Source organism: Mauremys mutica, chromosome 2 (genome assembly GCF_020497125.1).
Source record: "Mauremys mutica isolate MM-2020 ecotype Southern chromosome 2, ASM2049712v1, whole genome shotgun sequence".
In the NCBI taxonomy this organism is placed as follows: Eukaryota; Metazoa; Chordata; order Testudines; family Geoemydidae; genus Mauremys; species Mauremys mutica.
The window spans coordinates 69,835,744-69,860,808 of NC_059073.1; the positions used below are offsets into that span (position 1 = coordinate 69,835,744).

A 25,065-nucleotide genomic window follows, 5' to 3' on the forward strand; every position below is an offset into this window, starting at 1 on the left:
CTCGGCCCCGCCCTCCCCCGGCCTGAGCGGCGTCTCCTTCCACCAACCAGGCGGACGGCGCGGGCCGCAGGCGCCTCCAGCGGGGCGCGGCCGGAGCCCTGAGTGACGGGGGGAGGCGGCCAACCCGCGGCGCGTGTGGGTGGCGGGCGGTGTGGGCGCGGCGTGTGCGGCAGGCTGGGCTGCACCGCAGCGCATACACTACAATGGCTGCTGGAAAGAGGGGAAAGCAAACAATTTCCAGGCCCGCCGCGTCCAGCCCGAAATATGGGGAAAAAATTACAGAAAAATCGGAGAACACTGTAAAGGGTGGAAACGGGGCGCAGAGGGGATGCTGAGGCTCCCGCGGTGAGTCTGCTGCGGGTTTGGGGGGCAGGCGCCGGGGTTTAGCAGGGAAATATCAGGGTTATTTAAATTATGAAGGGGGAGGAGGAGAAGGAGGAGGGGGGAGCGGAGAGAGCAGCAGCAAGCAGCGGCAAGGAAAAGTTTGTGTTAATCGCGCCCCCTCTCATCTCTGAGCTGCCCCCACCATTATTCTGGGGACCCCAAGGCAGAAAGTAGGGGAGAAAAATAGATAGCGCGGAAAATGTATTTTATAAAAATATATCCTAGGAGTTTAGTCCACCCCCCCCCCCTTCTTCCCTCCTGCACCGTAGTAGTTAAAGAGGGAGAGAAGTTTGCCTGGGGAACTTAAGGAGGGAGAAGGGTTCTCCCCCACCCCTTAGCTTCGTTGGGGAATTCTGAAAAGTTTTTTTGCAGAAGTCTCCCCCATCGTCTAGCACCCCCTCCTCCTTCTCCAGGGTCTTTGCTGTGAATAGAGTGACAGCAGCGAGAGGGAGCGGAAGACATTAGAGACCGTGTTGCCCAAAAATGAGGGAAAAATTAATATAAATTCACCCGAACTATCAAACCAGGCGCATTTTGCACAAAAAATTCCTGGGTGGACCCCACTCTCCAGAGTTTGTCCTAGGAAGTAGGCAGCTCAATCTTTTGGGGGGATCTGGAGTCACTTTGGGGAACTCAGCCCCCCTTTCTTTCGGGTTTTTTTTTGTGGGGGGAAGACTAAAGTTTTTCCTTTCATAATAAAGAAAAATAATTTATCTGCTCTCCCCCCTTCGAGTCGCCCAGGAACCTTTTGCTTCCCTCATTCGAGTATGTTTAGAGGAAAGTGTGAATCCAAGTTAGTGCTGAGTGTTGTTGCATTGGGGAGAGGGGTTTGTTAACTGAAAGCAGGAGAGATCCGGAGAGAGAGAGCAGGGACAGCTTGTTGTCAGTATCATAAACAACCAAAATGGAGGGAGAACTGAGGCATATAACAAAATAAAAATTAGAAAAAAATTCCCAAAAATACTTAAAAAGCGGGGCTGATCCCCCTTTTCTTCCTAAGGGTAACGGAATAAACCCCGTGTCCTCGCATGCCCCTTTTAACGTTTCAGGGAGCAAGGAGTTAATATTTATTATTTTTTTTGTTGATGAATTCTTTGGAAAGGCAAAAGCCTCTTATAACTCGCCACCGACAATAAGAAAACGTGAAAATCCCATTCAGATGTGAGAGGTAGGGGGAAATGGTAGTGCAGAAACATAACTTTGGGGTAATGTGGGGTGATTTTTAGATAAGATAAATGCTATATTTGCTCCTCTATAACTTCCTTTTTAATGCTCTTTGTGTGCGGTTGGTTTCTCTTTTTCTTATTTTTTGGCCGGAATGTAATGCCTTTGTAGTGTAACTTTCCTGATCTAATTAGGATGTGTGAAGCAAAGAGTAAACCTTTCCGGTTTATAAAGTACATTTTCGTTGCATTTGAAATTCAAATTTTACTTGTGACTCCATCCTCTTTTTAAACTGGATTCTTCAGTGTAGCGTTGGATTGGAACATTTCCTCATAGAGAGAAAGTAAGGGCACCTCATCTGGCGTAGAGGGCGCAGAGTAAGGGCACCTCTTCTGGAGATGCCTGGTGATTTCACTGGCATGCTTAGTTCACCTGTTTGTGTCCCATAAAGAATGTATTCAGCAGCCTTCTCGTTTTATTTATATAAAATGATGCCTCATCTTGCATCACATCGAAGTTAATGCGAAAGTGCTGCTGATGTTGGTTCCACGTGGGATCAGGGACAGAGCAGGGCATTTTAAAGAGACAGCTTCTCTTTTCTTATTGCTATCACCTATGCAGAACCTCTGCCTAAAGCAAAGGGGTGGTTCCGTTTTTTTTAAGATAAAGACATTAAAGTGACTTGTGTATGATAAATTAATGCCACATAATAGGGATAAACTTGCAGATTCGTTTGGATCCAAGCATTTCTTTTGTTGTAGCAAGCCTTCAGGAGAGTTTTCTTAATGCATTAGTTAAAATGCTGTGTTTTGGAAACTATTTTGGAATGGATGTTGCAGAAATTAAAAAGTCTAACATTATTAATATAAAAATAGTATACTTCTTCTCAATTCCTTGAAAGGAGACTAAAGGTTATTATGTAACAAAATTTCATAGCCATCCTGTAAAAAGTTATTAAGTGCATAATTTTAACTTTGAGTAATTTCAGCTTTATGGGGGACATATAACTGTCTGTTGAAAAGCAGTGCAAAGCTTCTTCTGTATTTAAAACCTGTGAACAGTTCCAAAAGGTTTTGAAAATAGTGCAGTATCTGTTTGCTTTTAATTGGCCAGACTAGGGACTTTTTACATGTACACCTTAGTTGTGTAATTATAACATCTCTTGAAAAGTTACCTACAGTTTTTTACAGAATCTTAATGACACTCAAGCTCCATATGTATACATTTAACATCAGTATGGTAGTTGGTACAGATTCCTGCTGTATATTTAATTTGTAAATATTTAACTACTATGATGTGAATTGTTCAACTTGTCTATATGTCTGTTATCTTGTATGTATTTTAGTTCTCAGTAAGACAGCTAACTTAAAATTCTTAGCATAACTTCTTAATATACTAATTAGATATCTTTATCAGAAATTATTAATTTTTTTCATTACAATTGTTTTGTTTGTGTAGCCTTTATATTTAATTCTAAATTAAAACTTAAATACAAGGAATCCACTTCCAGAGATAGGAGAAGGGCTGAACTTGTAGGGAAGCCTTTTCAGCAAATGGCTGCTTTTACCCTATAGACAGTAAATATAAGTTGTTATAGTCCACTGTGTTCAATAGCCTTTGCTTGCAAGTAATCTTTACCTTTATTGTAAATGTGACTATAAAACTATTGTTGACTGGGATAGGCTTGTGGTTACAGATTTGGAAGAAATCACAAAGTTTTCCAGTGACTCACAGCTTTGAAAATTAAATCACATCAACTATTCTTAGGCAAGAAAAAAGCTCATTAAGGGGGAAGGATTAATCCCTTAGCATGAAGGAATGAAATTGTACATTTTTACAAAACTGTCTTTCCATGTTTTAGAGAGTGTTCATATATTTACAAAAGAATTCAAATTTAGAAGGGCCTCTCCAATTATTTTTCCATAAACCTTTTCCTTTTTTGTTGATTAAAGTTATACTGACTTGAAAAAACAGAAATTTGACAAAATTCTTGAAGTGTCTTATGTCTGTTTAGTGTAGTGCAATTTTTTAGTTCTTTAGTTATACAGAAGTAACTTTATTATACTGAAAACAAGATTTTTAAAAAAAAAAGTTAAACTAATGGTGCATTGATGATAATTGGAAGTATTTAATGTAAGACATTTCATTTATTTGGAAACTTAAATTATCATTTACTTTTTGTAATCCTGGATATAGATATAGGCATTGTTCATAACATCAAGTGTGGTGTAACAGTTGCTGAGTATCTTTCTTGACTCACAACTGCTTATTGTGAAGTGAATCCAGTCCACCCAAGTGTAGTACAAAATTCAGTGGGGGAAGATATTCAGACACTCTAATTTGAGTTTTATCTGTATTCTATTATTCTACTTGATTATATGGTAAATGTTACTTGATAGTATTCTTTATATCCCTAGTTGCTCTCATTTTGTAGAATACTGAATTATTCTTAGAGTGATGAGGTGATATTTGGTAGAAATAAAAGTAACATTTCAGGGAACTGAAGCTTTTAGAATTTAGATACTCCTTTTTCTAATATCTATAGCTCTGACTTGATACATGATAAATCATTTGAAAATTTGCCCTCTAAGTACCTAAGGAAATAAATGTTCGTGGGCTGTTTGTTGTTGGTAAAGTTGTTCTAGTTTCTGTAGGTAAACTAGAATGTTCTAAATGCATTACAAGCTTTTGTAGGCATTTATCTGTCCAATCAGATAATGTTTGCATAGTTTTTCCTAGCTACACTGATTCTAAAATTGTTCAACAAATGCAAGAATATAGATTCTCATACATTAAACTTTTCTTGCACACTTAATCTAAGTATGGTTCTTGGCATGCACACTTTATTTAGTAAATTAGCCTGAAAAATGAGTTTCCCCAAGCACAGATCTTTGAAATCTAAATTACAATTTTTTTCAAGTTTTTCACTTTATGTAATACAAAAATTCACTGCATCCAAAGTGCAACTACTTTAAATGGTCATCCATCTCCAGAGCTATTGAGCCAAAATGGTGCCCTTAAGTCTCCGCCTTTCAGTGCAGTGCAGATGTTTTATAAAATGAATGTGATAAAGTGGGTGACTTCTTATGTTCTGTATTAACCAGTATTGTAATGGTTTTAAATGATTTTACTGAAAGACTTGTTTTATTTCAGAATCTAAAACCTAAGGTTTTTATCTGGTATCTATAGCATGTTAGATCTTAAAAACTAGCTTTCATGATTAGAGAAATATTGTTAGGAAGGCATCCTAAACAAGTTAATTTGTTTACCAAAGGATAATATTTTGGAAAATGTAAAACATGTAACAGTGCTTAAATCATCCTCAGATGCATTGTAGTGTTAAAAGGAACTAGCAACCGCCTCTTCTGAGGTGACAGAATACTTGGTGAGAATATCCTCTTGAAATAGAAGAGTGAACTTTTAACTTTCTTTACTTTTGATATTGCATATTTCTATCAGCCTAGTGAACTGCTAACCATCTTTAACCAATTACCAAATGTTTAGGTAGCTTTAGGGAACTATTTCAAAATAATTCAAATATGAGAACAAAGTAACATTTTTATATTGATCAGTTGTGAAGTGAGTATTTTGGAGTTCTAATGTATGGCAGAAGATTGCTGCATTTAGTTAGTAAAATATCTTGCTAATAAAATGTGTGTTTTTTCTGTTAATCAAAAATCACATCTAGGACTTAGTCAAATGTTTATTGATTTATAAATTGTGCAAACTTGGGGCTTGAACTTAAAACATATTACTTATAACTCATTAGACTTGCTCATGCAGGTTCCTATACTTTAAATTATTTTAATGTAACGGGGAACATAATTATCTATTATCTGCAGTTGAATAGATTTCAATTAATAATGGATTTTAAATGACAAGTTGTCCACAGAACATCAAACATAACTACACCAAATATGAAAAGAGTTCTAATTGTTTTGTATTACAATAATTAGAAATCTGCAACTATGAGAACCTAATAATGAATAGACTTGATCATAATAATGCCATGTTAAGTTCTGTTTTCAAATATATTAATCTGCTAATTGGATTCTTTTCTTCCGCCACCCTCAAAGTGTACACCTGTCATTCTCATCTTTTTAGGGCATATTCGCAGAAACTCCGAGTACAATTTCATATTTAAAAAAAAAAGTTGACAAGACATGCTGTAATACTGTAAAAAACCCAAAATCGTGATGTGACACTGCTTACAAAGATGAGGCATTCTCACAGAATATATTAAAATTGTTAATATTTAAATAGTCCCTGGATAACTTGTCTGCTGGATCATGGTATTAAAACTGCCCACAGTGAGTGAGGGGAATCTGAGATGACTACATATGAAGTATGTATGCACACTTGATCATTGAGAAGTGAGAGAGCTTATGCAATTATACTCCTGTTAATAGGATAAATTAATTTGTTTTGTAAGCTGTCCTAATATCTCTTATTACCTTTAAAGTACACTTATCTGTTTAGAATCTGAATAATTTTTTCCAGTATATTTTAATAAAAAGTAATTGGATAAAATTCTGTTCTCAGCTGCACCATAAAACCCTGCTGATTTCAGTGGAGTTGCATAGGTATAAATGAGGGTAGAGTATGGTCCGATGTTCATGGATTTTCTTTTTTTAAAAGTGATGGCGAGAGTTGTCAAAGTAATATAGCATAAAAACGAAGACTAAAATAGGTAAAACAAGTGAATGTACCCAAGGTAGTTAATAATGCATAGAACAGTTATTCAAAACTATGAAGTAAACTAACTTTATTGAATTGTAAGAAGCTAAATGGGACCCAGAAGAGCAAAGTTTAATGGGACCATAGAAAGAAATGAATATGTAAAGAACTTGGAAAATACAAAAAGTGTCTGTTACAGTAAATTGAATTGTTATAATCTTCTTTTGCACTTAACATGCCAAATGCCTCTCTGAGGAGAATATCCCTAGAAATCAGATTAGAAAGTGTTTAATGGGAATTTTATCATACTTGTTTTGAGTAATGTTAGGGTAATTAAAAATAATTTCATGTTTCTGTAAAAGACAGGTCATCTAGTTGTGTAGTTTGCATGCTAATAGCGACCTAGGATTTTCAAAAAATGTCTTTTCAAATCTTTACTATCACATATACTACAATTTAAAAAAAAATTAATGGAAAGTTCTACTCTGTGTATGTAATACATACCCAGTCTTATGTCTTTTAATGTGGGGTCAAATTTAATATTTTTAGACTGTCAAAAACTTGAGATTTTTCATTAATAAAATTTGCATAGTAGAATCTTGCTTATTCACATTGACCAGGGATCCCATTCTCAGTTACTGAATTGTGCAAATCATAAAGTAAGCAAACAAAAAGCAAGGATATCGCATCACAAAGCTCATCTTGTTTGTTGATTTGACAAGTGCATACTGTGGTGTATCTAACTTACTAGTAAATGTTCTGTAACATATTTTGAGAAAGCATTCAAGTCTGAATTAATGAGACATCACTACAACATCATGCTATTAAGCCTTTGAGAAGTGCAAAGACCATTTCTTGTATGCAAATTAGTGAGATTTTACAATACTACTTTTAATAAGCCAGTGCTTAGTATGGTATACGTATTCATCATGACTGTTACCAATTTCTTTAAAAATGAGACTTTTCTGATCTGTTAGGGAGGATGTTGCAGTTGTTGAGTTATGTATAATATAGGAAACTATTCCAGACTACTAAGACAGACCTTTTGAAAAGGACCATTTAAAAAAAAAAAGAAAAAAGAAAAAAAAAAAATCTATCCCAGAAGTAAAGGAGTTCTGGCAGTTTATTAATAAACTTCAAGACTGTATATTTAATAATAAAATATATTTAAGACTTGGTAAATTTTTATTATTTCTTAAAACTCTTAATATCACTTTAGGAATTTTTATTTATATTGTACATTTAATAAAATTGTTTAATCTCTAGCGAGTACAGTATTAATCATTTGTAAGTATGGATTTACATTTTCGTACTCAATATCTAAAGTTGAAAAAATTAACCTCTACAGCTTGCAGCTATTCTTGTGTGTTTAGTCAAATGGTATACTACAAGGGGTTCATATACTGTGATTGCTGAATATTATCAGTTACTTTTTGGAGGAAATGGACAATAGTATTCTAAACAAAATGAATATTAAGCCGAATGAGAACAAAATACATGAAAAAGCCCTTAGAATGTAGTCACTTTGTCTGAAAGCCAAATACAGATATTGTCAACGCTGATTTTGTTCACTGGAAGATATTATAGTTAATGCAGATTTAATTGATCTCATCCAGGAGACTTTAAGAAAATCTGAACCATGGAGCTTAAAAAACAGCTCAAACACGGCTGATCGCAAAAGGTGCCAGTTTAATTTGAATCTGGTGGATTTTTCTTAGTGACCTGACATAATTTTCTTTAGTGTCTTAATACTGGGATTATGTATAGACTAAACCATTCTAATTAATATATTATGGGCTACTTTTCAGTTTCAGAAAGAGTAATAAAAATATTGTTGCACATATGAGTGCATGATATTACTACATACTGTTTTAAATGGTGTTTAAATACAAGTATAAGCATACCAATACAATGAAATCGAGAGGAAAGTTATTCTTAAGTGATAAAACTTCATGATTTGTTACTTAAGACGTTATCGATAAGCATATTATGTTAATCTAGTTGTTCAGATTGTTCTTTATGATGTAAAGTTCATGACTGTAGAAACTGCCATAAAGAGTTCATATAAAATAATTATCTAGTGTTACACTTTTTCTTTATGCTTTTCAAACGTAATTGTTTCCTTATAATAATTTTTGAAGATGTTGCTTTGTGTAATATGTTTCTCTTTGGTCCTGAAATCAAAGTCAAAAAGTGGTCTTGACTTTTATTCTCTGTTAGTTTCTTCCTACGCGTGACATCACTCGTGCTGATAGTATTACAAATATAGAAATTGGATTGTAAGCTAATATTAAAGACTAACTATCACTGGTATTTGGGTGATGGGAGCAAGCCCAGACTGGATGAACATTGATACTAGCCTCTGAGAAAGAGATGTGAGTTCTTGCAGACTTGGAGTATTCTTTGCAATCAAATATATGATGTAGTATCATTTCCCATAGGAAATACTTGAGCATACTCATTGGTACCAACTGCTGTAGAAAGCAAACAGAAAAATAGATTGTGGTTTTAAAAAAAGATGCACTGTGAAACACATTACTTGGTAAGTATCATTTGTATAGGTAACTTGTTTCCCTGAAATATAATCAATTTTTCTACCTTTGAAAACTGGACCACTCTACAATATTTTTTTTAAAGAGAGAAAGTAAGCTAAATATATCTTGGATAACAAGTAGATACAGATGGTACTAAAAAGTCAGTGTGTACATGTAAATCTAACTTGATTCTCTTGGTTAAATTTATATGCTGAAAGGAAAGTTGATTTTTGAGTAATCTTTAACTGAAGAGTTTACTAGTTCAGTTGTTTGCAAAAGAAGTAGGGGTTGTTTGGCATATTTATGAGTCTCTTCTATTTTTAAGATATTTTCATGGAAGTTTTTAAAATCTTGAATATAAAAAGAGGTTGGATTTTTTCATGACACTTGATGGGAGGGCACTCTAGCTATTTAATCTGGTAGGGATAGACATTTTGAGAAAAATGAGGCCCAGCAGTTTTTACTACTTCAATCACACTGTTAGTTACAGCCATAAAGCTCTCAATATATTCAGTTAGCTTGGGTCAAAGTCCACAAACCCTGCTTGGGCAAGTTGATGTCACTAAGAGTTTTGTCTCAGTAATAACTTTAGGATTGTATTCTTTGTTCCTCATAGGGGTGAGTGACAAGCAGATGGACACCTCTTCGTTGATATAGATTATACAGTATTATGCTTTCTTCCGATATGTGTACATGTTTTCTGAAGGAATTAACTCATTATGTTAGAAAACCAATTTTAGTGATAAATCTCTTTATTCTCTGAATTAAGAGGCTTCTTTTATGTCCAGAGTTTCATGTTAAGACCGTTGTTAAGCTGACCTTGAATATGATGAAATAATCATTTCTATCAAACTGTCCTTTTAGTGAAAGGGTTGATAACTTTATTTATGGTTTTTTAGAAAAGAAAAATAAGACAGTCGTCTCTTTGAGTAGAAGTGGAATACTCTAAAACTAGCTCCTTAAGTAGTACTTAAACTTAATTATATTCAGCTCTCATGACAGTTGTGGGAAATGTGCATTGCAGAATGTAGGGCTTAGCTGACTTGTGAATTCTTCCCTCCCAACACACGGTAAATAGGTGGCCCCCAACTTTTTCTCCCCCCCTCCCCCAAAAAAGCTTTAAAGGCACTTTATTTGCATGAAGTGACTCCCCAGAACATGTATATCCAGCCTTTCTGTATCAGAGGCCTTTGCAAGAAATTAAAGGAACTAAAGACAAAAAGATGTTTGCATCTCTCTTAAAGTTTTAATGTGCTATACATATTTGTAAATGCATGCTGTGACTTCATATCAACTCAGATATTTATATTGGAAGACAGAGAACAAAATATATCCACAGCCTGTTGTGTGCAGCCATGCAGTGTATGACCGTGCCCAGTTCTTTAGCCCAGTTGTCCTGCCCTTTTGCCCAAGAAACTGAGGTTGTTGCCTTTAGATGTGAGTCTATTTCATATGTTTTTCTGCATTGGATAGGCTTGTTAGTAGCTTAAGCAGTTTTGTTTCATGTGACTGCTTACAAGGTGCAGTGGCAAGAATAATATATGGTCTGATCTACAGAACTTTTAGACAAAAAATACGTAGTTTCCCTTTGTCCCCTCAAGCAGTAAAGCCAGCAGCTGTTCTTCACTGCAAGCCAAAAAAATCCAACCACAATTAAATCCAACCAGTACTCCCCTACCTCACAAGCACTCTCCCCTTTTCATTCCCAAATTCTAAGTAAATTCATAGTCATTACAGTATGCCCTGCAGATCAACAGTTTCATGCTGTTTCAGTTCAAGAACTAGTTTCAAAATAGTGAACACTCTCATGACAGCTCCCCTTCTCTTTATACCAAAGGGACTCCAATTTGCATGTCTTCTGATTGTTGACATGAGAAGAGAAGTCGTGTCTCAAGTAGGCAAGAACCAAGTCATTTAGGGCTTTATGGGTCAATACCAGTACTTCAGACTACATTGTGAACCTAATCATCAGCCAGGGCAAATCAAGGAACACTGGTGTCATGTGCTTCCAACAACAGAATACAGCAACTTGTTTAGTAAATAATTTAACAGGTTACCTCTTTCCACAGTGATGGGCAAGTGACTCCTCTTCTTTCTTGCCACTTCCCTGTTCGGTGGTGACTTTTATAGCGTTCTTCCAAAACTCATAATTGTATGCCTGGCTACCATGCAAATTAGTGTCTCTAAGGTCTGCTGATATCCAGTCCATGTACTGAGTCTTTGGCCTCCCCCTTGGTTGTCTTCTGTCCACAGTCCTTGTAAAGGCCATCTTACCAATATAACTTTGAGGTCTCCGCTGGACATAGCTATACCAGTGTAGCCTAGCCGTCCTCAATTGGGGCGAGCCGCAGCAGGCCCTCCCAATCTCATTTTGTTTTCTATATTGGAGTGTCCAACCATTTGACCATCTGAACATTTTCATTTCTGTGGTGGAGGGCATACTGATTTCTTTTTTGTGGCTGGCCATCTCTCTCTGCTCTGTACATTAGGATGGGTCAAATTACTGGCATCTTTTTATCACAGAGAACTTGGGTCACCTCCTGCCATTTGCACCAAGCAGCTTTGGTATAATGCCAGGCATGACTCAGGAGGGCACCAGTGATGGGTAGGGAACTGCTCTTAGGAATTTGGTTGTTTTGTAAATAAGAAAAAGTATGAGTTTTCAGTAGGAAAACCATCACAATTAAACCAAAACAGCATAATTCCCCTAGCAAATATATCCCTGAAATTGTTTTATTTAAAAAGAGTAAATTAATTAATTAAAAAATACTTGCTGAATTCTGAAGCTACATATTGCTACAGCAACCTTTCTAGCCATGTGTTAATGCTGTATTTTAAGAATACTCAAGAAGTTTAATATTGTTTTTGAAATCATTTTAGATTTTTTTTCAAATTTCAGAATAAAAAGGAAATATTGAGTGGTGTTATTAAAGTTAGAAATACTTAACAAATACACTGTATAGTCTGAGTATTTTTCTAAGCAAATTTTAATATATGTATTGTATAGCTTGAATTGATTGCACAATACTATGGATTGGACATAAAATAAAAACTTCTGTTTGTTAAAATTACTGTACTCAGTGTATTTGCCTTTGTTGGAATGTTGTTCTGTGATTGCATCATTTTTAGTTTATACAGCATTGTGCTAATGTCTTATTTCCCCAAATGAATTTAATTACATTGTTCTCCCTCTCTGATTATTGTATGTAGCATGACTGATTCAGCAGATCAAAAGTTATGTTTATTGGAAAACAGGATTAATATTTTATACTTTTGCTAAAACCATTTTAAAATAGCCACATCAAAGATTATGCTTTTAAGTCTAATGTGCTAATCTATTAAACCATACATCATTCTGTGTGGAATGTTTTTAAACTGAGGCAATTGTCTCTTACAATGGTTTGTCTGAGTGGTTTCAAATTATTACAGAAATACACTTATAACATTTGAACTGTATGGGGATAGAATTATGTTACAGGGTCTCAATAGGGTGCAGTGAGTAGTAGTGCCAATTAAACAGTATTTCCAGGAATTGTATGAAATGTATAGCTCAGCGTAGTTTGGCTTACATTAAGGCATTCTGGATATTACAAACAAAATTGTTATTAAAACCAGTATTTTTTTAAAAGCTAAATTTGTAAATAGCAACTTGCTGCTGGTAGACACTCAGATTCTGCCCACTATTTGTACCGTTGCTCAGGTGAGCAGTGAAGTGTTTGTTTTATTTTAAATAAGTTATATTCCTGAAACCAAATATCTTATATTGTATATTAAAATTTTTCCAGAAATATTAGAGTTTTGGAGGCTCATCTGAAGTAGAGTTACTGATCCTGCTCAGAGTTCATCTTCCATATTTTTGTTTCTTTCAATCACATATTCCTCTTTTTAATTTTTGTAAGAGTGTCTTCTGTTGCTGTGTAAAATACCCTCAACAAACATCATGGGGAAACAGTGAAACAGACTATGCACAAAATTCTGAGAAATGGATAAAGTACAAAATTAGGTATTTTCCTCATCTTTTGACTTCAAGAATTTTGAGTGTTACTTGTAACAACAGTAAAATTTAAAAATGGAGTTGGTGTGCCTTTCTTTTTTAAGATGACTGTCCCTTTAAACTAGAACCTGCAAGATGTTAAGCTGTTTAATACAAGGACATTAGCATGTACCTAAATTAATTTAGATTGCAAAGTCTATTGAAGGAGTTTAGCAAGAACAGTTTTCATTCTAAATTATCTAACAGCAAAAGGCAGAATATCTGAGAAATGTTCAATTAGTTATTACTTCTTGATAGTAGTAGTAGGCAGTCTGTAGGATTTAGTCATACTAAATCACAGGTTAAAGTACATAACTTTACTCCTGGGGGGAATTCTGTGCCAAAAAATTAAAAATTCTGCACACAGTATTTTAAGATTTTGCAAAATTCTGCATATTTTATTTGTCAAAATAACACTACATAATCACACCAGTGTCAATTATTTTGGTAATAAATTTCAGAATACCTATCAGCAACTATGTCTGTAACAACACAGGCACAAAAAAATTCCTCCAGGAGTAGAGTGTTAAGGAAACCCCTATGACAACCCACTTCCTGTTTTTGTACCCCCTCCCCCCCAGAGCCCAGCAGGAGGGCCAGATACCTACAGCTCCTCCCCTCCAGAGCCCGGCTACGGTACCCCCCACCACTCAGAGCCCACCGGCGGGGTGCCCCCAGCCCAGATACCTGCACCCCTTCCCCTCATAGCCCATCTGTGAGGCCCCCAGCCCAGATACTCACACCCCTTCCCCCTCTCTTTCCCTTCCCCCCCTCCTCCCCCCCTCCGAGCCCAGGCAGCCATAGGGAGAAACAGCCTGATGCTGGGTTCTGGGCTTGTACAGAGTTACCTGCATGGCGCTACCCTCTCCTTCCTTGAGAGCGTGCTGGGAACTGCAGCTGCCAGGAACCCTCCAGCTCCCTCCCTCTTCCCCTGGCAGTGTCTTCTATTTGTGAGCTAGGCTCTGCGGGGTCTAGTGCCCCCTAGTGGTGGTCAGCAGCCCATTTCAGGGGGGCAGAAATTCTGTGCAAAAAACATTAATTTCGGTTCCAATTCTGCTTTGCGCAGTGGTGCAGAATTCCCCCAGAGTAAACTTGGAAGTCTTCCTGCTGCCTGATTGGTGAGCTGTCATATTATCCCCAATGGTGTGCTATTGCTAAGAGGTCTGAGGAGCATATAGAGCCAAACTCAGCCCTATTGTAACTTCACAGAAACCAGCAGAATTACACAAAGGATGAATTTGACATATACTGCATACTAATGTACTTCACTCCTTTTGAAATAAGAGCAGTGCATTTTTAAACTGAAGAAAATTTCAAATAAGCCTTACGAATTTTGCTAATAAGTAAAAAACTCAACAATGTTTCATTATTATTTTATTTCAGAGCTGCACCTACATTCACAGCATGGGTGTTTTGAATTAGTGATCACCTTCATCTACAATCATTTGCCACTCAGTTAGGAATCACAGAACCGTGAGGGTTGGGGAAAACATGGGAGATGAGGTAGAAGTATTGATAAACATTTAAAGGTAAAGCTGCAGTGCCCCTACTGAGAAAATAATGACAAGCTAAGAAATGTTGTTCTAAAAAGTATTTTGCTATAATCCTGTATCTGTTATATATGAAAATACTTATTAAAATGTGTTGAGAGGGATATAGATAATTTAAATATTTTAACTTTAGTCATTTTATAAACCAATATCATGGTGTTATAGCAGAAAGAATAGCAAAAGACAGATTATTAACAAAACAAACCTATGTAAAACAAATGTCTTTAAATAGGCTGTTGAAATAGTACTTGTCTACACATACAGCTGTGCAGCAGTAGTGCTTCAGTGAAGATAGTATTACGCCAATGGGAGAGCATAATCCATCTCCGCAAGAGGTAGTGAAACCTTCCTGTTCACATAGCACTCTTCTAAACTGGGGAGTTAGGTCAGTATAAGTACATCGCTCAGGTGTGGCTTTTTCACACCCCAAGTGATGTAGTTTTACCAATGTAAATTCTTAGGGTAGACCTGGGCTAAGACTATTACTAATACACATTCTGAATATTTACAATTAAAGTCTTGATGGGAAAGCCATTGCATTAAGCTGTTCTGTTTCAAAGCTGTGCAGCTAACCTTTCTAGCAGGTAGGATGTTTGGTTCTTCTAAGACTATATCTTAACTCAAGCTAATTCTGCAGTAATCTACACTCAAATTAACTCCTTTCTAGTTAGGTTAGCTAAAATGAGAACGGCCATACTGCAAAATAACACTCGAGCAGCACAGTGTAATTGGATTAACTGTAGAGAGTAGCCGTGTCCCAACTGCGTTACTAGCTTGAGTGTCATCTGCGCTTAAACTTCAGCCTATGCTCCTTTATCGTCCAGCTAGCTTGAGTTAGAGATATTTGTGTGTGGACAGGATTGGGTTAAGGGCAACACTTGAGTTATACCTTGAACTAACTGCATTGAAGACAAACCCTAATATTAGTAAGTGGTGTATATGTAGCTCCCTAAAGCAGCAAGTGGAGTTATCTCAATTATCAGCTCTGCAGCAAGATTACAGAGAACTACTGTATGCACATACCCTTACTAAGCAGACAGGATAAATGCTAAATCAAAGCTTTCCCCAAAAATAACTAAAGTGCATTTACTCAATAAAAGCATGATATTGGATAAACTTAGAATGGTAGCTGAGGGTTTATCTGTCTGCTTGGCTTGTTGGTTTCTTTGTTTCTGTTGAGGGGCAGGAGGTGTTAGGAAACTTAAGACTGACTCACTTCTCTCAGGAGCTTCTTTAGGACTTTTGTCATCTCTCAAACACTCTCAGTAATCTTATAGAAAATTAAAGTAAACTATTGCTTATTTGCAGCCGCTAATCCATGCAAATAGCAGTCTCTCTGCCAACCAGGAAAGACTTCTGACCACTGTAGTGAATTAGATTTCTTCATAGTAAGACTTGATTGGTTTTTTTAAAAAACACTTTATGGTATGTTTAAATCATGAAATATTATTAAAATGATCCAAAAATTGGCAAAATAAACACAGATTCTTTTTATTTGTTCACTTGCTACTTTGCAGAAGTATTGTTCGTGATGGGCTTCCCAATCAGTATGAATTTATGAGGTTAATGTGTCCTCAAAGTTTCCTGACACATTAATCCATGCTAGTATAACATGTATTATCTTTACAGAGATTCCTCAACATTTCCTTACCTTAAAAATATCATAGTTTAAATTATTTTTATTAAGAAACTTGTTTCTTAGGAAAACTGTTAAATACTTCTAAATACCTTGCCCTTTATATCTAATATTTTTGCAACTAAGTATAGATTTTTAATTTAGTATTTGTGGGTTTATTCTCAAATTGCCATATTGTTACATACGCCTGTACAAGTAATAATGGCCTTAATCCATTGCTGTACACCTCACCAGAACTAATTTCAGTCAAGACATAGCTTGATTGTCACAGTCCAGGGTGAGTTTGCAGTTAATAAACAGCACAAACAAAAAAAGAGCTAGCAGCTCAGGGGAAAAACCCTGATTTTACTTGTTACTTGACTAAGTTTGAGACAGAAAACAGGACATTAATGGGAGGCTTCAGTGCTATTTTTAGTCTCCATTTTCAGAGCAGAACTGTGCTTTAAAGACAAGAATCTACTTACTGAAAAAGTTTATATTTAAACAAGACATGACAGGCAACAGTTCACGCCTGTAATAAACTCATTGTAGTGAGGGAATGCCAGGAAGACAAATTAGTTTTTGTTTTGTTTTATTTGTGTGTTTTTTTTAATGTGGATTGAACAGGTTGCTTTTCTTTCTTTGCTACTTAATTGCTGCTTCTGAGAGTTTCTCCCTCTTTTCTCTTCCTTATTTAATGACGACTTCTTTTCCATACATTATTATTCTTTCATGCTTTATTCCAAGACCTATTACCTTTTCCTCATTGACCGTTGCATACATACCTTTAATATACTAAACAGGGAAAATGATAAAATAGGGTAAAACTGTCCAACAACTTTGTCAGCGCCTAAACTGCCCTTTCAAAACGTCATCCATTGATTTTTTTTGAATTTTTGTTTTAAAAAACCTCTCCTCCTCTTGATCTTTCTTTTACGTCCTTTTACATAGATATAATCATTAAGAAACAATGTCTTCAATATTTCTCTGAAATATTTGATTTTGTAAATTTCCATTTATTCCTCAATTCATCCTTTATATTCTATTATATATATATATATATATATAATTCACCGTTTCCATTGCTTTTTTTCATTATTACCTTTGTGTTTTAATGCATCTTTTTCCTGTGAGAGTTTGCTTATCTCATTTTTTCTTTCCTCTGCTCAGATAGTTATACTCTCTATCTCCACCCTCTCAAAAGAAAAACATTAGGGCCCTGATTTCTGTTCTGCTTAGCTCCAGAGTGCTACCTGTGATAGGAGTGCTATGTAAAAGAGAGGTAGGGGTGTGTGTGTGTGTGTGTGTGTTTGTGTGTGTAAATAGTGCTAAACACTATGCAGTACTGTTTTGGGTTTTTTGTAGGAGCAGTACAGCTGCTTTTGTTGCAGTCTAGTGGTGTAACTAGGACTGTCAAGCGATTAAAAAAAATAATCACAATTAATTGTGTGATTAAACAATAGAATATCATTTAAATATTTTTGGATGTTTTCTACATTTTCAAACATATTGATTTCAATTACAACACAGAATACAAAGTGTACAGTGCCCACGTTATTTATTTTTGATTGCAAATATTTGCACTGTAAAAACAAAATAAATAGTATATTTCAATTCACATAATACAAGTACTGCAGTGCAATCTCTTTATAATGAAAGTTTAACTTACAAATGTAGAGTTATGTACAAAAAATAACTGCATTCAAAAATAAAACAATGTAAAAGTTTTAGAACCTACAATCCACTCAGTTCTACTTCAGCCAATTGCTCAGATAAACAAGTTTGGTTACAATTTGCGGGAGATAATGCTGCCCACGTCTTGTTTACAATGTGACCTGAAAGTCAGAACAGCGATGCTGGCTACAACAGTACCATGCGAACGCCAAGATATTTATGTGCCGGATGCGCTAAAGATTCACATATCTCTTCATGCTTCAACCACCATTCCAGAAGACATGCGTCCAAGCTGACGACGGGTTCTGCTTGATAATGATCCAAAGCAGAGCGGACCGAAGCATGTTCATTTTCATCATCTGAGTCAGATGCCATCAGCAGAAGGTTGATTTTCTCTTTTGGTGGTTCAGGTTCTGTAGTTTCTACATCAGAGTGTTGCTCTTTTAAGATATCTGAAAGCATGCTCCATACCTCATTCCTCTCAGATTTTGGAAGGCACTTCAGATTCTTAAACCTTGAGTCGAGTGCTGTATCTATCCTTAGAAATCTCACATTGGTACCGTCTTTGAATTTTGTCAAATCTGCGGTGAAAGTATTCTTAAAATGAACATGTGCTGGGTCATCATCCAAGACTGCTATAACATGAAATATGTGGCAGAATGTGGATAAAACACAACAGAAGACATACAATTCTCCCCCAAAGAGTTAGGTCACAAATTTAATTCATTATTTTTTTTTTAAACAAACATCAGCATGGAAGCATGTCCTCTGGAATGGTGCCCGAAGCATGAAGGGGCATATGATTGTTTAACATATCTGGTACGTAAATACCTTGCAATACTGGCTACAAAAGCGCCATGCAAACACCTGTTCTGACTTTCAGGTGACATTCTAAATAAGTCGTCAGCAGTGTCTCCTATAAATGTAAACAAACTTATTTGTCGTAGTAATTGGCTGAACAAGAAGTAGGACTGAGTGGACTTGTAGGCTCTAAAGTTTTACATTGTTTTGTTTTTGAGTGCAGTTATGTAACACAAATATCTACATTTGTAAGTTACACTTTCACAATAAAGAGATTGCACTACAGTACTTGTATGAGATGAATTGAAAAATATTTTCTTTTGTTTATCAATTTTATCAGTGCAAATATTTGTAATAAAAATAAAGTGAGCACTGTAGACTTTATTCTGTGTTGTAATAGAAATCAATATATTTGAAAATGTAGAAAAACATCAAAAATATTTAGTACATTTCAGTTGGTATTCTATTGTTTAACAGTGTGATTAAAAGCGATTAATTTTTTAAATCGCAGTTAATTTTTTTAGTTAATCGCGTGAGTTAATCATGGGCCAATCAAAGTGGGAGTAGATATCTTGATAATGAATGATGGATGATCGGTCACGAAGGGGCCCTGAAAGTGAAGACAAGCAACTTATATTTGATGCAATAGAGAAGAGGGAGCCACTGGAGGAATGCAGAGAGAGGGGTGACATGTTCAAAGTGATGTGCTAGGAAAATATCTGCAGCAGCATTCTGAAAGGATATGAACAGGGCAAGATTGCATTTGTCAAGGCTAGAGAAAAGGATGTTGCAATAATCAAGATATGAGATGAGAGCCTGGGTGAGAGTTTTAGCTATGTGGAGAGGAGAGGCCATATTTTAGCAATTCTATGCATAAAGAATCCAGAGTCTGGATGTGAGAACTAGGTCAGAGTCCAAGATGATGCCAAAGTTATGGACCAGAGTGATAGGTAGAAAGATGATGAGGTTCACAGTGAATGAGGAATGGCTAGTTGGGGAAATTAAGAGCTCTGTTTTAGTCATGCTGAGCTTGAGCTAACAGCTAGACCTCCACAAGGAGATGTCAGAGAGACAGGCTAAGACTTTAGTATGGATAGGAGGCGGTAGGTTAGGAATAGTGGAGATACCAGCCCTGTTGAATTTTCTGTCATCTTCCCAATTTTTACATGTAATTATAGATTTACGGCCTGAATTCATGACTTTTGCATCATTCCCCATGACCCGGGTCCGATGAGCACAGCAAATAGTGTTGCAGGGACCTTCTTCACCACCAGCCCTATGGCAGATGCACAGACTGCGCAGTGACAGGTCTGACAGGAGGCAAGCAGTGGCGGTTTTGAATGGGGTTTGATGTGCCAGATCCATCACCTAGGCTGGGTGATGCACTTTAGCTGCCGTGTGCACTTGTTGGATTATGTTAATGTGCTCTAGATACCTTGTAGAGCATGCCGGCAGGATCCACGCTGGACAGTTAGAGCACAGCACGCCACCTGTGACTTGGGTGGTGAATCCCATGCCTCAAACTCAATTCAGAATCATTGTGGCTTGCCTACTATTAGATCTACTGCTGTGCAGTCTGTGTGGGAGGAAAAGCCAGAAGGGCAGAAGGAGGCAGTTGTGGTAGAGGAGGAGAGAGGGAATGGGACACTGGAGGGAGGAGAAGAGCATCATCCCAGGAAGCAGGTCTGGGCCTGGGGCTGGCCAAGGTAATTAAGGAACCTAGGTAGCATAGCAGGGCGGCTTTCCTAGGACCGATCCTCCCCTTCTTTCAGTTTGGGGTTCAGGGTGCAATGGGGGGGCTTGGCCTTAGGAAGGTTGGGGGGGCCCCATACACATACACACGCCTCTCAGGCTCCCTCCTTAGAATCATAGATGTGTAGAACTATAAGGGACCTCAGTAGGTCATCTAGTCCGGGGGTTCTCAACCTTTTTCTCTGTGAGTGTCCCGTCCCCCCGCCCCACATGCTGTAAAAACTCCATGGCCCACTTCTTCCACACCACTGTTTCGCTGCATATAAAAGCCAGGGCCAGCGTTAGGGGGTAGCAAGCAGGGCAGTTACCCAGGGTCCCATGCCACATAGGGTCCCGTGAAGCTAAGTTGTTCAGGGTTTAGCTTCAGCCCCATGCAGTGGGGCTTCAGCTTTCTGTCCTGGGCCCCAGCAAATCTAATGCTGGCCCTGCTTGGCAGCCCCCCTGAAACCTGCTTGCAGCCCCCCAGGGGACCCCTGGCCCCAGGTTGAGAACCACTGATCTAGTCCAGCCCTCTGCACTCAAGGCAGAATAAGTAATAACTAGATCATCCCTGATGGGTGTTTGTCTAACCTGTTCTTAAAAACCTCACTGGAGATTCCACCAGACGTCCTAGCAAGGCAGCTGTCCTGAGACCAATCCTCCCCTTCGCCCTGTTTGGGGTGAGGAGTGCAATGGGGAAAATTCGGATGAGAGTCGTGCCATGTGGGCAAGTAGGCACGATTTTCTTTCTACACCCTACTTGCCCCAAAGCTTAACCACCGCTGTTTATCAAAACGACTGGGTGGGTGATAAAAATGAGCCAAATATGCCAAAAAAACACTCAAAAAGGTTTCAGAAGTTCGAAAATGAACTATACAACCAAATGTGATTAAGCCGTCAAGAAAGGGCAGTGATTATATGTATACTGTCAGCTTTGTCCCATGGACAAACTGTTGTACATGCCGGTCATAACTATGCGAAAATTCACGTTGGCATGAAAAAGCATGTAGAAACTGCAAAAACAGCGGCTAGGAGAGCACAGATATAATAAAGCAGTTCTTCACCATGGAAGTTGACAACAGCATGCTCTATACTAGAATGTTGGTAACAGGATTCCTCATCAGGCATAACTTGCCAGTTGTGGTGAGCAGTTTTCAGAAAATCTGAGATATGATTGCATTTCCTGATTTTGAAATTGCCAGAAAATATGAATGTGTACACACAAAAACAGCCATCATCAAAGAGATGGCAAATGATGATGTAAACCATCTAGTAGAAAGCGTTCACCATTTAGTCTAGCTACTGATAGCAGCAGTGAAGCGGACACCAGCAAGCTGTTCCCAATCATGGTTTGACATTTTGATTACAGCAAATGTAAAGTGATCACCTGGTTGCTATTGGTCGCAGCATGTCCAGAGAGTGCCACTGGAGAGAATATTTTTCAGCTCTGAATCCAGATATGGAGACCAGGAAAATCCTGTTTGGCTTTTGGAAGTGATAGTGCTTCTGTCACAATGAGCTTGCACAAGGGTGTTGCAGCATTAATTCGAGAGCAACAGCTGTCTTTTTTTTTTCCCCCTGTGCCACTCCCTCCACCCCATGGGCTGCCCGTGTCACCTTGTGCACATCATGGCTGAGAAAAGTGTGAAGTGCCTGTACATCAGTGTTAATTTTTAGCCTTGCGTGTGCTTCATCATTTGTGCCTGGAGGTAATAAGCATTCTTATTTTATTTGCTTGCTGTCTGGACTTTTTACTGCCATTTGTTATGAGTGTGGGCCACAAAATCATTCCACCTAGTTCCAAGTCCTGTGAGCCTGCTGAGCTAATATTCCACCCAATTTACTGTATAGAGTAATTGCCAAGAACACCATGCAAACAATCAGATAAATAGTGTGTGGTGATCCCTGTTGCACATTCATATGGAAATTCCCACTAAAATTGGGAAAAATAACTTCCTAACTCATTGTTTACTCTCAAATGACTAATTTAATAATACTTTTGAAACTTCAGGTTTCTTAATCAGAAGGAGGTATCCTCTTTTTTGGACTAAATAGTCTCACACTGGAGAACACCATTCAAGTGACACTCAAATACCACATTGGTGGGTGTGATAAATATGGATACACCTATTCTCCTTTGCTTTATGGCTTGAATCCTTTATTATTTTTAATGTGATAGTGCCTGCAGGCCGCCATCAGGATCCATTGTGCCAGACGCTGTACAAAAACACACACACACGTCACACTACAGTGTAATCGTGAGACTAGATGCAACAAACATGGGGAAGAAAGATAAGGGTAATAAAATAAAGTACTTACAGTACTTTTGTAGTAATTGTACTGCTTGACAATTACTGAAACTACCAAAAAATTAATAAATAAATAAAATCAGCTATCCCTGACTAATACACAGCTAAACCATCATTCCTCCCATCTGACACCAGGACAGGATTCTGAACAAAAAAATTTCTGGAGGGAAACTTTGTTGTGAAGAACTAGAATGGTCTGCTGAGACAAGTAACGTCAGAAGTGAGAATTCAGTCACTTCTAGAAAAAAGATAACATCCAAGTTGTCAAACCCCAGGCTATGAGGGAAGATATACAGTAGGGTGTGAACAGATGATTCTTGAAACAGCCTGAATCCCATCAAGGGTGTGCTGCAGATCGGAGCTTGTGCAGTAGTTGGCTGGGGATTTCACTGTTCCCATTAGGCAACAGAACATATTTCCTTGGAGCTTTGGTTCACCAGCTAGCTTGATTGTCTGTCCTTTCCCCTGGGCTCTCTGCATCCTACCCTCTTATAAAACATCCTAGTGCATGTGCACAGAGCAGGACAAGACTGAGCCTGAAGGTTCAAGTGAATGGCACTTCTGATTTTTAGGAATCAAATTTCTATTACATTTTGACAGGAATTTTTTAATTAAGGGATCTGATAATTCCATCAGTTATGCTTGAACAGCAACTGTTGAGGTCAACTGACAGGATGACTGGGCCCATAAGTTCAACAAATCTAGGAGCATTTTGAAGAAAAATAATTTTTTTTTCTATGTGGCGCATTCTCAAAAAATGTCATTTCTTCAAGAGTACTTATCAACTGGAAGAGGGTGAAGTGAAACAAACAGGTAGTTGCCAAAAGGCTGCTTTCAAGCTGCAGCTATGCCTTCTAAATGTAAGGGTTATTCCCAGAAAGGGATGCTAGGAATATCTTTCTATCAGAAGGCAACCCAGTTTTATGGAGGGTCAAGAAGAAATCCCCAGAGAAAGTGTTCCCAAGGAAGGAGCTGTTTTTGTGTTGTATGCAAATCCACCATATTATGACTTTACTTTTTAAATTATTTTTTGCAACATATAACTCTGTGCATGATATGCTATACCTCACCTCTCACGTGTTGGTGAATATTAGAAAAGAACAGGGACTGAAATATTCAGTCAACCAAGCTGCTTCAAACAAGGCAGTGTTTTCCAAATGTTTTGAAAGCTGAGCCTCTCTTCAGGAAAATGAAACAAATTCCACACACAATCCTCCCCTTTTCCCCCAACTGTGCCATGTGTTGTTAAAGGTCTACCTGTCTTAATTTATATATTTTAAGAATACCCCAGCTTATCTTTTGTACACCATTTGGTGGGGGGGCACATCTAGCAGTTAGGGAAATGCTGAGGTAATCTAACTAGTAGCATCTCCCCCTTTTCTTCCTCTTCTGTCCTGCTTCTCACCCCCAAAGAGTGAGAGACCAGCACTCTGTTCCATTCAGAGGCAGACTGACTAGCTTGGATATGGCTGAACTAAAAATGCCACCAGTGGGTAAAATATGGTCTGCAGCAGGGATCGGCAACCTTTGGCATGCGGCCCGTCAGGGAAATCTACTGGCGGGCCGGGATGGTTTGTTTACCTGCAGCGTCTGCAGGTTCAGCCAATCGCAGTTCCCACTGGCGCAGTTTGCCATCCCAGGCCAATGGGGCCGCAGGAAGGGCAACCAGCAGCCCACATTGGCCTAGGACGGCGAACCACGGCCAGTGGGAGCTGCGATCGGTTGAACCTGCAGACGCTGCAGGTAAACCGTTCTGGCTCACCAGCAGCTTTTGCTGACGGGCCACAGGTTGCCAATCCCTGGTCTACAAAGACCTTCAGTGGCCTTTGATAATGGCTTCTCTAAGTGCGGAATGAAGGCAAAGCAGATCACCTCCAGGCTCTATTACTGAATTCAGACATTTTCAGTTTCTCTATCATGGAAAAGCAAATACTGTTTTGAGACTTTATTTTTTATTTTTAAAATGTACATTTGCGTTATAATTTTATCACTTAAGTTCATGGCAAATTTATCTGTTAACTCTTAATTTCTATAGCCTACATCACCAAAGCATGTAGAAGTTAGGCCTTAAAATATTTTTTTAATTGCACTTGTGGAGCTACATAATTGACTGCCAGATTAAGTGGTGGTGGTATATGCCCCCCTCTGTGCAAGAGCAGTTCATCTGCATTAAGAGTTTGCACTGGTGGAACTAACTTGATTTAGTTAGTGATGCAAATTTTATTAATGTCTAGTTATAAAGATTTAACACAAATTATATAATCACCCACGATAAATTGGGGCATAGGAATTAAAGCTATTGTTACCATTATTGTTTGCCAGTGAACTTTAGACATTGTTACCTGTTAGGACAAGATATTAAACAACTTAAATCAAGAATCAAAAAGAAAACATCTAAAACCAGTTAACTGAATTCTGAATAAAATAAAGGATCTTTAAACAAAAGAAAAGTCCTAAAGTAAATGTCTGTTTTTTGTCCATTATGATTCTTGATATCAACACTAGTCTTCTGTATTTTAACACACACCCCCTTTGCTTTTATGAATATATGTTCCTAGTTGGTTTCATTCTTTCAGGTTTCTGGCTGGAAACA

At 37.7% G+C, this 25,065-nt stretch overlaps 1 protein-coding gene across 8 annotated transcripts in view; it reads left to right on the forward strand.

Annotated features, from left to right (window-relative positions):
- The window catches only part of PLAG1 (PLAG1 zinc finger), a 58,756-nt gene that overhangs the window by 1,287 nt on the left and 32,404 nt on the right, over window positions 1–25,065 (forward strand). For 4 of the 8 annotated variants that reach the window (XM_045004799.1, XM_045004804.1, XM_045004800.1 and 1 more), the window contains exon 1: window positions 205–345. The exons of 3 other annotated variants lie outside the window; for them this stretch is intronic. The gene's annotated coding sequence lies outside the window, so the exon portion shown is untranslated. Of the gene's footprint in view, window positions 1–204; window positions 346–14,175; window positions 14,322–25,065 lie in introns of those variants that run through there. One more of the 8 variants, XM_045004803.1, reaches the window with a different exon arrangement.